The sequence below is a fragment of the Siphateles boraxobius genome, unplaced genomic scaffold, assembly GCF_051911475.1.
Source record: "Siphateles boraxobius isolate OS27281-9 unplaced genomic scaffold, OSU_SipBor_1 12, whole genome shotgun sequence".
Taxonomy (NCBI): domain Eukaryota; kingdom Metazoa; phylum Chordata; class Actinopteri; order Cypriniformes; family Leuciscidae; genus Siphateles; species Siphateles boraxobius.
Window position 1 is genome coordinate 23610411 of NW_027508722.1, and position 12379 is coordinate 23622789.

At 40.4% G+C, this 12379-nt stretch overlaps 1 protein-coding gene across 2 annotated transcripts in view; it reads left to right on the plus strand.

Annotated features, from left to right (window-relative positions):
• znf804b (zinc finger protein 804B) overlaps positions 1-12379 on the plus strand; it is a 131478-nt gene that overhangs the window by 85481 nt on the left and 33618 nt on the right. The gene's annotated exons all lie outside the window — the stretch shown is intronic.

Sequence of the window (12379 nt, forward strand, 5' to 3'; positions counted from 1 at the left end):
TTCTCTGAGCGAGTCAGGTTTTTACAGCTGATATTTTCTCGTACCCAAAAAGGACGGAGCCTTCAGACCTATCCTAGATCTGAGGCATTTTAACAAAGTGCTTGCAAAAAGACCGCTCAAAATGCTTACGACCAGGAAAATTCTCGCGCACGTTCGCCCGAGGGACTGGTTTATTTCTCTAGATCTGAAGGATGCCTATTTTCAGATTCAGATAATACCCAGTCACAGGCAATTTTTGAGATTCGCCTTCGACGGTCAGGTATATCAATACACCGTCCTGCCGTTCGGCCTGTCCCTAGCACCCCGTACATTTACGAAGTGCATGGATGCGGCGCTCGCCCCCCTGAGAAGTCAGGGGCTGCGAATAATGAACTGACGATTGGTTGATATTGGCACAGTCAGAGACAGAACTGCTATCTCACAGAACAGTGCTTCTCAGTCACTTGGAAAGCTTGGGTCTCACGGTCAACTGGACCAAGAGCTCATTACTGCCCAGCCAGTCAATTTCCTTTTTAGGAATAGAACTGGACTCGGTGACCATGATGGCTCGTTTATCGACACAGTGCGTGCGCCGTGTTCGCCACCTAGCCGCATCTTTCCAGAAGGGCAGCTTTCTCCCTTTGAAAACATTTCAGAGGATGTTGGGCTGTATGGCATCAGCTGCAGCGGTGCTTCAGCTGGGCCTACTGCGCATGCGCCCGCTCCAACGCTGGTTGAATGCTCGCGCGTCTCGCCGAGCCTGGGTTTCTGGCGGCCAGAAAATCAGAGTGACTCAGACCTGCATAGCGGCTCTGCAGCCCTGGTTAGTAGCCGACAGGTACCAGCAGAGAGTGATGGGAACCATCTCTTATCGGAAAGTCATTTTGACAGACGCGTCCAACTCGGGTTGGGGCGCGCTGTTCGAGGGCAGACCTGTCTTCAGCCAGTGGTCAGACCAAGAGAAGTGTTTTCACATAAACTGTTAGGAAATGATAGCGGTCGAGAACGCGCTGAAGCGCTTCCTCCCGTTCATACAGGACCAACATGTTCTTGTCCGCTCGGACAACATGTCTGTGGTATGCTATGTAAACCGTCAGGGCGGTGTCAGATCCAGAAATCTCTGCAATCTGATGGAACGCCTCCTTATTTGGTGACAGATGCACCTGCGTTCGCTGAGGGCGGCGCATGTGCCTGGCCATTTGAACAACGGCCCAGACAAACTTTCCAGGGACAATGTTCCCCCAGGGGAATGGTCCCTGCACCCCCAAACGGTCCAGAAGCTGTGGCGCCTATTCGGCAGAGCGGAAGTCGACCTATTTGCGTCAAAAGACAACGCTCAATGCCTGACGTTCTTCTCAGAGTGCTGGTCTCTGCACGCATGGTTGATCAACGGGTACTCGTTGCCCTGCCAGAAGGAGTGATGAACTCGATCACGCAGCCTAGAGCTCCTTTCACGAGAAGGCTCTACACGTCTAAATGGTCGGTGTTCTCCGGATGGTGCACCGACAGAGGTCTGGACCCATGGACATGCGGGGTGGCGCATCTGCTCCCCTTCCTACAAGAGCTGTTGGATAAGGGGAGGTCCCCATCCACGCTCAAAGTATACATGGCGGCCGTGGCAGCGTTCGCAGAATCAACGCACGGCCAGTCACTGTGAAGACATGAGTTGGTCATCCGCTTCCTTAGAGGAATTAGAAGGATGAACCCGCCGTGCCCCCCGTCGGTTCCTATGTGGGATCTTTCATTGGTCCTCGAGGCCCTGAAAGCCTTTCCATTTGAACCACTAGACTCCGTGGGGTTGAAATACCTATCACTGGAAACCGTCTTTTTGACTGCACTGTCGTCATTAAAACGTTTGGGGGACCTGCATGCGCTGTCTGTCAGCGCGTCGTGTCTTGAGTTCGGGCCGAATGACTCTAAAGTCATCCTCAGACCTAGACATGGCTATATTCCTAAAGTGATGGGCACTCCATTCAGAGCGCAAGTTATTTCGCTGTCAGCTCTGCCAGCATCTGCCAGCGAAAGTGAGGTGAATCTCCTCTGCCCTGTCAGGGTGCTGAGATTTTACATTACGCGCTCCACCTCCTTCAGGCGTTCAGAACAGCTTTTTGTTTCGTTTGGTGGGCGCACCAAGGGTCTCGCCACCTCGAAACAGAGCCTGTCCAGATGGATAGTGGACGCTATAGCAGCTGCTTACGCGTCAAAAGGTCTGCAATGCCCTCTGGGCATCAGGGCCCATTCCACGAGAGGCGTGGCCTCGTCGTGGGCGTGGTCCAGTGGGATTTCTATCCATGACATATGTGTAGCGGCGGGCTGGAGCTCTCCGTCTACCTTTGTCAGGTTTTATAACCTAGAAGTTCCTGCCTTGCAGGCTAAACTTTTGTCAGTTTGAAGGAGAGGTGTATTCTGCCCAGATATTCCTGCTCAGATCACTCTCACGTGACTCAGCTCTCCTGGTTGAGCTGCACTAGTAGGGTATATGCCATGTGCCTATACAGACCGGCGCGCTGCTGTGGTTTCCCTATGTGTGCTTATGTACAAGTGCTCGCGCCACGAGCGACTTCGCTTCAGTCGACGAAAAACCAGGGAAGTCAGCCTACAGTCCCTACTTTTATACGCTAAGCCACGCCCATTCGCGTGATTTTTTTTCCCAAACCACTTCAGCGGAAATCCCGCCCTGCAGCCGATTTCATTGGTTTAGGTTACAGTGACGGGTAGGTTTAGGGATCAGTGTTTGGTGTAGGCAATCAGTACAGTGATTGACATGACCAATGAAAACTTTTAAATCGGCTGCAGGGCGGTATTTCCACTGAAGTGGTTTGGGAAAAAAAATCACGCCGCCCATTCTGGCGGGCTGTGACGCTATGAAGGCGCGGGCGCCCTTCATTGGGCGTGACGTCACGCCGGGCTCACTGGTAGGCTGCAGCAGTTGCCCCGCAGGGCAGCCAATGAGCACGCTCGATGGCCTGCTCTAGGTCTGCTAGCTGCTGCACTGCGTTGACAATGAATACAAAATTAAGGATAATTTTTTGGCTTCAATATCTCGAGAAGATGAATCTTTCCCGTAGCGTAACCTAAACTTACGTAATACTCGTTCCCTCTCTAGAGAGAACCGAGGCTACGTTAGTAACCAAGTATCGTTATCGTCTCTTTCGAAATCTTCAAACTGTAGGATAGACTATGTATAGAAGGTCATGTGATTAGCTCAAATGAGCTGAAGCCATCTGGCTTCTCTTACTGATGCTTATAAGCTTTCATCTCATGTGCCAGTTGTTATGAACTCTAGCCAAATGCACGAGTTTGCTTTCATGGTAAATTGCTGATCTGATCGGTGCATATGTGCATAAATGTGTGTGTTTGTGTACACTGTTATTATTATATTTCTATGTGATCAGGAACAGAGAAGGTCAAACTTGAGCAGGCTTGCTGCACACACGTTTGGAGACACGCACACATGCTGTGCCACCCCTGTGAGGTATATTAAGCTGGTGAATAATTGCCTCATTTCCTGCATCTTGGGGTTTTCTCAGCAATCAATCGCCTCAAACACATTGACAATGCACAATCTCAGCTATAGTTAAACGCATCAGGGGGCTCAGAATGTGTGTGTGTGTGAGTATTCCTCTTTTATGTCTTTATGCTATTTTTTATGTGTTCTGTATTTATATATACACTGCTGTTCAAAAGTTTGGGATCGGTAAGATTTTTAATGTTTTTAAAATAAGTCTCTTATGCTCACTAAGACTGCATTTATTTGATAAAAAATATGAGTGTTATTGTGAAATATTATGACAATTTAAAATAATTTTTTTCTTTTTGAATATATTTTAAAATGTAATTTATTCATGTGATGCAATGCTGAATTTTCAGCATCATTACTCCAATCTTCAGTGTCACATGATCCTTCAGAAATCATTTTAATATGCTGATATTTTTCTAATATGCTGATTTGCATTTAGTAATTAGTAATTATTTTATAATTATTTTTATAATAAAATTTTATTATACTATTTTATAATAAAATAATAATTATCTTATTATTATCAAATAAATACAGCCTTGGTGAGCATAAGAGACTTCTTTTAAAAACATAAAAAACCTTACAGATCCCAAACTTTTGAACGGCAGTGTATATGAGTGGGCTCCTGTGCAGACTGCGTGAAGCCCATCTGGGTGTATGTTAGCGCAGTTGTCATCAGTCTGCCTGTAGCCTAGGCCAGATGGTCGTGCCTCTGCAAGCCACTCAGTAAGTACATCACAGATCCGGGCATGTGGGCCAACCACTCCACTACATCTTTCTTAAATAGTCCCTCTCTCTTGGTCTCTGGCTTCCTCTGTTCCCCCATCTCTCTTTCTATGCACAGTATATATCAATGTGATACTGATACATTAGTGTAAATTAGGGAAAGCATTTGTTACCCATGATGCAAACACATCACACTTACACACTTACTGCACAGTAAGCACCATGTTCATGTCTCATCCCCTTCTGTCTTTGTAGTGTTCAATGGGGTACAAAAGTTTGTGACTGAAACCACACTGAAATTCTCTCATTTTAATCCAGAAATAATATTTAAAACCAAAATGTTATGATGCTGGATGAATAAAAAATATTTCAGATTCGGAACTGTTTCTAGGTATTTGTGACAGAAAAAGGGGACAAACTAAATACTAAGAATTGTATCAATTTTTTTCAAGCAAATTGTTATACTAAATTTGAGAAATAAATGTAAAACTTAATAATTTTCAGTAGTTTTGGAGAGATTTTGCCTCTTTTTATAGACATAGAATATATACAGTATTGTTCAAAATTTTGGGGAAGAAAATTAATGTCATGTAGTGTAAGTCTCTTATCCTTACTAAAGAAAAAAATACAGTAAAAACAGCAAAATTGTGGAATATTATTTCAATTTAAAATGTAACCTATTCCTGTGATTGTAAAGCTGATTTTTCAGCATCATTACTCCAGTCTTCAGTGTTACATGATCCTTCAGAAATTATTCTGATATGCGTATTTGGTGCTCAAGAAATATGTCTTATTATTATCAATCAAAATAGTTGTCCTATTTATTTTGTGAAAACTGTGATACATTTGATGAATAAAAAGTTCAAAAGAGCAGCATTTGTCTGAAATAGAAATAGTTTCTAACAATGTATTTATCAATACATTTTACAATGTTTTTACAATGTATTTACAATGTATTTTAATGTAATTATCAGAAAGTCTTTTCTGATAATTTTGATCCTTGCTGAATAAACGTGTTAATTTCTTTAAAAAAAAATCTTACTGACCCCAAACTTTTGAATGGTAGTATAGAAATATGTGCAATGTGGGTGTGTTGTAATCCAGAGTCACACATTCATTTCCGATTTGAGCACATCAGTGCACCACAGCTCTGGCCTATTTCTCTTTATGTTTCCCTGGTTTCATCACCATCTCTACATCTTTCTCTCTCCTCTTACTCATGCTCCTGCTGTTCAGTGTCTTCTTTTTGCAAAGCTCTGTCATAGATGGCGGCACAAATCTGCCTCTCTCATCCGCAATCTAAGCTTTCGGGATGAGATTAGATCAGGTTTTGAAGAAATGACAGAAAACAAATCCAGTCAAGGTAGAACCGGCCACTGTGCCTATTGCTTTGGTCCGGTCTGAGATAATGGCTAGGTTTTTTTGTTCAATGCATTGAAGAGGATGATAATGTTATATGATTTTGGCAAGAGAGGCCATTGCTGTCTGGGAGATTCAGCTGGCTGACACACACGCTGCAAAACACAAACACACAGAGAGGCAAATTACCAGGGAAATTAGGGGCAATTCTGGGCCCTAACCACTTAACCCTAAGCCAATGAAAGAGAGGGAGTGAGAGATGAAGAGAGGGAGGCCTGAACCTGCTGTCCATGATGAAACAAGCCAGTGGAATTTAATTTCCCTCCGGTCAAGAGATGCCAATAAACACTATTGAATCCTGTTCCTGCCCTGACATGATAGGAATTTAATTTGAGACCCACAGGGATCTCTCTCTCTCTCTCTCTCTCTCTCTCTCTCTCTCTCTCTCTCTCTCTCTCTCTCTCTCTCTCTCTCTCTCTCTCTCTCTCTCTCTCTCTCTCTCTCTCTCTCTCTCTCTCTCTCTCTCTCTCTCTCTCTCTCTCTCTCTCTCTCTCTCTCTCTCTCTCTCTCTCTCTCTCTCTCTCTCTCTCTCTCTCTCTCTCTCTCTCTCTCTCTCTGCTGCTCTGGAACACTGCCCCTCTCTCTGTTCTGGATGTTTGCACGGGCAGAGAAAGAGGGAGAGAAAATGATTGAAATTCCTAGTCCGCATCCGGGCACACACGCATACGCACACACACACAGGTTGGAAGGCATCTCACAACACTTCCCTACAGGCACGTGCACACTTGCATAGAAACTCCAGTGATGTAGCCTTGATCCGGCCCATTCAAAGGTGCAAAGAATGTTTTGCCCTGGTATGATCTTGCGGCAAAAGTACAGGGTAAAAAGAAGAAGCCCTGCACAAGATATCAAACAAAGCGACCACATACATTTTTATTTGTTTTTAAAGAGGGCACCGGAGGCAGTCCTGGCTCACTCTGTGCCCTAGTCGAGTTATGACTAAAGGAAAAAAGTAAGGACATACTGTAATCTGGCTGATGCTAAAGTTCTAACATTTGGTTTAAATGATTAAAAATGAAAAACTAGCAACTAAAATAAATAATTTTAAAGTGAATTTAAGCTTAATGTACTGTATGAAAAATGTATATTCATTTTGAGTTAATATTTTATTTGTTATGCTAACGAAGGCTGATTTTTTAAAAATAATAAAAAAATGACTGTAAAAACAGTAATATTGTGTAATGTTATAACAATTTCTAAAATAAGTTTTCGATTTGAATTTCTTTTTACAATGTAATTAATTAATGTCATATTATTTAGAAATAATTCTTATATGCTGATTTCTAATTATTATCAATGTTGAAAACAGTTGTGCTGCTTAATATTGTAATGGAATCTGTCATACATTATTTTAGGATTCTTTGATGAATAGAAAGTGAAATAGAAATTCAAATATTTCTTTGAAATAGAAATCTTTTGTAACATTATGAATGTCTTTTTTCTTATGAGCAAAGAACATCATCATTACTTATCATAACATATGCCAGAGTTTGTATTTGAGATACACAAACCTTGTGGGTGTGTCTGTAATCTCACTGTTTACACTCTGACATTCATTTCCACGGTTTATTCTCATTTTTGAATGTGAATATTTATCTGAAGACCACTGACAGAATAGAACTTCAGACAAAATATACTCTATAAAGAGACCCTTTGACACCTCAACTTTCTGTCTCTCTTTGTTATTCTTATTCATTTCTTTGCAGCTGTACTTACAACTACATACTATATTCCAGATTATATTGTGTATTTTAGCATTACAGTCTTTTAAGGAACCTCATTGTCCCCTGGACTGTTTTATGAATGTCTTTACTGTCACTATTGGTCAATTTAATGTGTCTTTGCTGAATAAAACTCTGAAACAAATCTTACTGTGCTGAAACTTGGGGATAGTAGTTATATTTAATTAAACATTTCCTTCACACGTGTTAGGCTAGTGGTATAGATTTAGTTTCAGCTGGGTTTGAATGGGCATTATGATTCTGAGGGCTCCCAAATTTGGAAGAAGATGCCGATGGGGGATCGCTGTGAATCAGGGGAGAGTGTTTAATCGGAAGGGAGTTCCAGCTGTTTAACAGTAGGAGAGCTGCAGACTGGACGTCCATTAGACACAGGAAATTTCCCATGATCTAGACACAGGCCTGTCTGTCTGTGTATAACCAATCTGGCCTTGTGAATATTGTGAAGTGTCATTAACTGGGACTTTGCTCGCTCTGAAGAATTCTTTTCACATATTCTTTGAAAAGCAAATCTGTTGTGGCATTTTCTTGTCAAAGATTTTAAAAATGTTTTTTGATTATCTCTTATTTCTGAACGCTTAACATTAGAGTGAAGATAAAACTTAATGGCTTATGAAAACATTTCTCTTTTTTAGTACACATTGAAAACATGAAACATTTCAAATGGCACAAGCTATCAGTGCCAGAAACAGATAGGAGAGGTAGGATAAAAAGAGCGAGAGACATTATTGTTTAATTTCAATGGCACTGACATGGAAACCTGAACAAATTTTAAAAGTGCTCAGTAATATTTCTGTCCAAGTGTTTGTACTTGGGTCTGAGGGAGAGAAAGTGAACCTGTTTTAGGCTAATGGGTGAACCGCAAAACCTGGCGCTCTGTTCACTGTCAACCTGTGTTTAATGTGCTGAATGTGAGAGCTGTTAAGGTCAGTGAGCAGGCAGAGAAAAGCTTCTTTCTGTAACAGAGGATTAAAGTTGTTTTATGGATGTGTGTCACCTTGTTCTCTTCTCCTCTAAAAGGTTGAACATTAAAGCTTTGAACCTGTCCTTCTCCGTCCATTCAACCCACGACACCGCTAATTAGACCTTCAGCTCCACCTCTGTACACCCTCACATCTCTCTCCACACGTGTTCCTATTCCATATTCACTTATTCAGAAGTGGCATTTATCGTGCTTTTATTATAGGCTCTTAGCGATCAATGTAGTTAGTACCTGTGAATGGTATTCTGGGAAATGTTCAAAAAAGAGACACATTTTGTATTAATGTGAGATCTCCCGCTGTAGCATTGTTTTTACTCTGGGCACTGATGAATGAAAAAGTAATGTTATTATGGGCTTTTCAAGTTGGAAAGCAGAAATAATGTTTTTTAAAGCCAAGCGGGCAAGTTCACAGATCTGAAAGCAGGCACACAGAGTCAGACGCTTAAGGAGAATTCTGAGGATGAGCGAGGCAGCATGAGTTCAGGCTGTCTCACACATCTACACGCAGGCATCTCTGCAGGGGTTTCACGCTTATGAGAGCCGCAGTCATCCAACAGGTGGCATCATACAATACTATTGAACATTATTGTTCTGAGCATGTAAAGCCTGGGTTTAATAAAATAAAACTTTACTGACATGTAATTTTGTTTAGAAATAAATAGATAGGCAAAATAGGCTAATATATTGTTGCACCTTTAAAAAAAAATATATATAAACAAATTAGAAAATGCTTTGACCTTTTTTTTGTCTTTCATTGTCTTAACTCCAGAACTGTATTAGCAACATTTCTTCTTTTTTTTTTTGGCCATACAGCTATCAAGTAATAAGATGATGATCAAAATCTAACCACATTTTGGGGACAAATTTGTAACTATGAGTGAGCTATATCTGACAAATCTATTCCTGTGGAAGGTCCTCATTTGTAAAAACAAAAAAAGTTTTTGTTAGGGTTAGAGTGTGGATTAGGTTATAATATTTATATTTATAACTACTGTAGCTGTATATAAATGACTGTGGTATGTCCCCTATTTAGATAGGTGTGTGTATGTGTGCGTGCGTGCGTGCATGCGTGCATGCGTCCGTGCGTGCGTCCGTGTGTGTGTGTGTGTGTTCAGAGTTCTACAAACATTACTTCTTTGTGTCTCCAATTCCCTGGCCTTTAATATAATTCTTTAAAACATAGTGTTAGTTGTTTGTCAATTGAAAAAGGCAAGATTAGCTTCCAAACAAGTAAAATAATAGATCACATTCTTTTTTCAAACTGCGGTATGAATGAAATGAGAGTGAAACAGAGTATAAGAAAGAATGAGAGACTAAATGACTGAGATTGCACACTTAAATTGCTTACATTTGTAAGGGAGAGTGTTTTGTAGCTCCCCAGACAGCAGCATTAAGAGGATAACCTAAAAATGCTCCATCAATTTATTTGCATGTGCTGTTACAAAACACTTGTTTTTGCAATAGTAGATAGTCATTGACACGTTTGTGTCAGAGGGCAGGTGATGCCAGATAAACTCAGCCAATGTTCTGCCTTTTGTGGGTGGTGAGTAAGTGCACAACATGTGTAACTAATTCTGATGCAAAACGCATCCAAAAGCAATTAAGAGTTAACATCTGTTGTTTTGAGTCTCAAGGTTGGGGCGCGTGTTAAAATGACAGATGTACAGAGTGGCTCTTCCCAGCTCTCGCGCTGTATCGTTTCACTCTGCCACACATCTGTGAGACTAAATTTAGGGTTACGTTTTAAAGGGGGGTTGTGGGGGTGATGGATTTTGGAAATTAGTTTTAAAGCCCTGGGGGATAATATAATTTGTAGAAATGTAAAACAAAACAATTTTTTTTTAAAATCGACTTCTTGGTGTGTTGCCTGAATGAGTTAACTGCAAATTGGTTCACCAAACCACGACTGGACACATTTTTAGGGGGTTTTACGTAAGACACATTTGTTTAAAACAGCTACGTGGAACACAACAGAATGCAGGATACATTTTCTAAAGTTAAAGTTGACAAACCATCTCAAAAACATGGCGGAAAGCTTAGAAATTCAACATGAGACATGCAGTGGCCAACGATGTCTGTATATATTTTTCTATAATGGTAAAGCTGAATTTTCAGCAGCCATTACACTTACTATTTCTTAATACTACTTCTGTCACATGATCCTTGAAAAAGCATTGCCGATTTGGTGATCAAGAACCATTTCCTATTATTATCAATGTTGAAATTGTAATATGGACTCATGCACTTTCTGTAAAGCTGCTTTAAAATGATGTGTATTTTGAAAAGCGCTATACAAATAAACGTGAATTGAATTGGATTATCTTTGAGATAATAGCATTTATTTTAAATAGAGCTTTTGTAACTTTTTACATGTCTTTACTTTCACTTTTGATAAATTTATTGCATCCAAAATGAATAATGTCTAATTTCTAAAATGACCCCAAATCTCTAAAAAGTGTCCCCAAACTTGTGAAAGGTATTATTTTAGTGCTTATGTTTTTATTGCTGTGTTGTGCTTTGTCCGTTAGAGTTTGTACATAAGGACGTAGACTGCAAGGTGTTTGATATGGAACTCATTTATTGATTTATTGACCTCAAATTCTCTTTAAGATACTAAGTGTGAGTGTCAGTAGTCCACTTTGATATTCTTTTACTTTGACATCTCACACTGTCTCTGCCCACGGATGAAAACTATAGAAAAGACTGCCTCAAAGTGGCCTATTAACTCGTCCCATCCACCTCATTCATGATCTCCAGGGGCTGTGTGATGCAGAAGGCCCTCTGGCCAATAATTAAGGCACATAATCAGTATTATTGTCACAATTACTTCAATTTTCTCTATGTAGAAACTTGTTAACAAGCTTTATAAAAATGTTCAAGCGCTATGCTTCATGGGAACTATCCTTTTATAAGAGTGTCCTTGATCAGACAGAGTGACCTTTTTCCAATTTGTTTTCCTGTAGTCAATGTTGAGCCATGCTGGCTGTGTGTCATAATGGGAAAGCTCTGGTAATGATGCTCCAGAGAGATCTACTTTGCTTATGTGTGCCGGAGCAGTCTGCACAGTGTGTTTGTATGATTGATGTCAGTCCCTGAGGTGTGTATAAGCAGACTTTTGATACTGAATTAATCGCAGGAGCCTTTGAAGTTACCAGGTAGCTGAATCTCATGTGAAGTTCGTAACAAAGAAAGAGATGCCATCCCTAGAGGAAGAGTTTAGGCCTGTACGGTGTGTGTGTGTGGTCCTGGGAAACCCTGCGTTATGGGGACAAAATGCCCCCACAAAGATGGCAATATCCAAAATCCTTGTGGGGACATTTAGTGGTCCCCATGTGTAAAACAGCTTATACTTGATACTAAGGCTATGTTCAGACTCCCAGCAAAAATCTGATTTTTTGCATATCCAGATTTTATCCAGATGGGTTTTTGAAAGTCTGGACAACAAAAAAATAAAACAATCACTGATTGATGATCTACATGATGATCTATCAATCTCATATCTGAACAACTTTAATAATTGCAGAAACTGAAGAGTTGAAGGTGTACAGTATGTGTGTGTACATGTGCATGTGTTGTATATTAAATTGTATATTGATACATTAATGTTTTGTAATGGTTCACAAATATTTCTGGACATATTTGATATAAAAAATAATAGAAGAGAGTGACATTCACAGAAAATTATGGATAAATGTATATATATATATATATATATATATATATATATACACACACATACGAGACTGTGTTTCTCCTGTGTTAAAATGACTTTTAAGTGGTTAAGAACAGTTAGTTCTAGTTCTAATCATTATCACAGCGAGCAGTTCAGTTTGTTAAGCAACTAATATGAACCCCATGACCGCGTTGTCATAGTTACCCTGCTATGCTAACATTCAAGCATCTTTTTAGAACTGTTGTTGGTGCGAAACTAGTAATTACGCTATTCAAACTATTCTGTGAAGGATGGGTTGTTTGGTTTCATCAGGTAATTTTAGCCTATTAAGGACAGTCTTG